Below are 3,315 nucleotides of genomic sequence, written 5' to 3' on the forward strand. Positions count from 1 at the left end.
ACTTTGTTGAATAAAGAAAACTCTCCAGAACACGCGATCTGATGGACTACATTACATGCAATGAAGCTGAACATGACAGTAGCTTAACATGGAATGTCAAACAAATTAGTCTTTTTCATTATACTAAGCTGTTTATGTAACCGACTTGCAGTAAGAAAAGCATGATATTCAGTATTTTCACCAATCATCTGTGATGAGTTTAAAAATGGTATTTGAAGAAACTGGTAGATTTCTTTAGCATATATTTCAAGTAAATTAGTTACATGTGTACTACTGAAACCTCTTCCAACCTCTTTTGCTTTCCAAATGAAGCCTTAGTGCAAAGGTCAAAGTTGTTGGTCACTTCAAAAGGTTGTCAAACGAATACCAGTCACTGCAAAATTCAGGTAGGTAAATATAAAAGTCTGCTCTACGCATTTCTTCTGTTTTTCACATTAATGACTAAAGCCTGTTTACAGTACTGAAATTCTATCATTCAAGCACTGATGATTAAATTTCAGAAAAAGGAAATCATCCATGTTACTACTATGTTTTAAAAAGAGAAAAAAAGAAAAACAATGATTCATACTCAACTAATATGTGGGGTTTTCCCCACATATCTATAATAAGATATGTGGGGAAAACTCATTTTAGGGGGAAAAAAAAGATGTGCTTTACTTACACAGCAGGAATTATATAATGTAAACACAACATTGGGCCACTCCACAAAGTCTATGAAAAAGGTTCAGATTTGAACAGGGTGTGCATTATTTTCAAATCTGTGTGTGAGTTTATACTGCATCTGCTTGTAGCAATACACAACAAATAAGACAGATGTCTTCCACACAAACCACACATGCAACAAGTGATTGTTAAATATTGAGCATGGCTTGCCTCCCTGACACTAACTCAAAAAAATGTAGGGACATTCAAACTGTTTTTTAAATGCTTATGGAAATCATTAAATGAATGTAAATAATAGTTGAGGAATGATGACAGGAAGTGGTAGTAATGATATAATGCAAGTGGATGAAAAAGAGAATGTGTATAGAACTGTCTGAGATTTGCACGTACATGGAAAGTTTTATCTGTGGACCTTGTCTGAACATTTAGCCAATATAAAGAATAAAAAATATAGTAGCCCAAGTCCATCACACCTAGAGGATCAGATCTGGAAAGCTTACCTTAGAAGTGCAAACTTTAACAATGAAATGTTTTAGCAGGGACATAGGACAATCCTCTATCTTTTTTCTTGTTGAAAAGAAACAAAATGTTCAGCAAATATTTTTTCCTGGCAAAAGTTATCACCCACTCTTTCACATAAACAAAACCGCTCTAGCAGGGGTGGTTGGGGGAGTGGGCAGGGCACAGTGAGAAGCAGCCCTTAGCTATGTATCACCTAATGCAGCAACATGTACCTCCCTTAACTCCTCCCTGTCCACCTGCCTATCCCAGACACCCCCAATGAACCCCTGTAAAGCATTCATGCTTTCTAGGCCTCTGACTGAGGCTGTTGAGAACCACCTCCACTGGAACGAAATTCACACCTAAGGTGCCCTTTCTACAGCACCTTTTTTTCCTCTCCACTGCTGAGCAGCAGCTCGATGCTGTGGAGCAGTTTCTCTAGATCTCCAGGTCACCGGGCTGGGACTGCTGCTGGCACAATGCTGGCTCTGCAGAAAGGCTGCTGGTCCACAATGGCTAGTGGCTGTAGTTCATGCCCAGTAGCTAGATATTTTTAGAATTCTGGTTGTCATCAGGAGAATCAAAAGACTGTGCCTAGGAGTTAGAGTACTTCCTGCCTGCTCCATTTGATTTTGCCCTGTGCAGTCATTAGCCCAGTTTTGTTCACATGCTTGTTTGTTGTAATTGCAGCACAAAGAATTGTTTCTGTCTCCAGTCACCAGCTTGCGCCTGGGAGGAAACATGGGCAAGTGCAGGGTAGTAGGTGAGGAGCGGCCATTCAAATAGCATATTTTGGAGATCCACAGTTTCTGGTGGGGCTCAGCGGGCTGGTGGTAGCATGGTAAGGATCACCTTTACCCTTCATCTGTTCCTTAAGGTCCTTGAAGAAGACACAGAAGAGTTTGATGATGTTCAAGGAAAGAGACACCAAGAATACCACCAGTATGAAGATAATGAAGATGGTTTTCTCTGTGGGTCAAGAGAGGATGTAATTCACCTGATGTGGGCAGGGAGCTGTTTTCCAAGTGTGAACTGCACTCAGGCTGAATCCACAGATGCACCACTGGATCAGCAAGAAGGTTACCTCAAAGACTAACTTGAAAAGGATGCTGATGATGTAGGTCTGCAGCAAGTCCCCTTGTGTTTTTACCTTCCCGGTTTTTTCAATGCCATACTTGAACTTCTTTATTTCAATTCGCTTCACGTGCATCTCCACACTGACACCATCAGTTTGGGCAACTTTTAGTTCCTCTTTCTTGTTCAGTTTCTCTTCTTTTCACATCACGTAGAACACGTGGGCTTGCATGGGTATAGACGCAAAAATGATCTGTAGGACCTAGAAATGCACATGAGAGATTGGGAAGGACTTGCCATAGCAAGCTTTTACAACCAGCTTTTGGGTGTTACAATGAAAGGCTGACTGCTCATAACCCCATGCAGATTCAACCTCTGGCCCCAGTAGCAGGATTCAGAAAATGAAATGGACCGAGAGCCACACCTTCCCTCCAGGTGTGGAATAGGCTTGAACCTTGTAGAGAGTTTGCCTAAGGCCCTCCATTCACCCTTGTTGCCTGGGCACCATTCCTTCATTTAAAGAAGTGAAGCAGGTACACCAAGTGATTGAACTCCTTGGAGGTTGAGGTAAAATGAAAAATTAAGTTCAGGCACTCAGACCTGTCTATTTAAAGTTTAAAAGTCTGCTGCTGCTTGGTACTTTCCTCACTCCTTTTCCCCAATGAAAGAAAAGTGCTGATACCTTGTAAAAGCTCCCTAGTCAGTTTTATTTACTTCTTCAGGCAAGTAACTTTTTAAGACACTGCAAACACAGTGGTGAGGAAACCAAGTCCCTAGCTCATAGAGTTGAATTCTTAACATAAACATAGGCAATAAACAAAGGAGCAAGTGCATTTAAAACCAAACTCTTAGCCTACTTACAGGTGCAAAAAAGGAAAGTAAAAGCAAAGTAAAGGGAGGCTAGCAGGGACACTAGTTTAGGTAAGAATTGACAAAGTCCTTTTCTGCTTCAACATCACCAAAGAGATGCTCTATATATTTCCTTAACTAGGGTCTATAACTAAGATCCTGAGCCAAGTAACCCTGGCTAAAGTTGGTAGTGAATCTGATCACATACTCCTATTATTCTGGTTGATT

At 40.8% G+C, this 3,315-nt stretch overlaps 1 pseudogene; it reads right to left on the bottom strand.

The window, feature by feature from the left end:
- Window positions 1–1,615: 1,615 nt before the first annotated feature.
- LOC119530198 lies at window positions 1,616–2,754 on the bottom strand (annotated as a pseudogene).
- Between the last annotated feature and the right edge of the window lie 561 nt (window positions 2,755–3,315).

The sequence above is a fragment of the Choloepus didactylus genome, chromosome 3 (genome assembly GCF_015220235.1).
Source record: "Choloepus didactylus isolate mChoDid1 chromosome 3, mChoDid1.pri, whole genome shotgun sequence".
In the NCBI taxonomy this organism is placed as follows: Eukaryota; Metazoa; Chordata; class Mammalia; order Pilosa; family Megalonychidae; genus Choloepus; species Choloepus didactylus.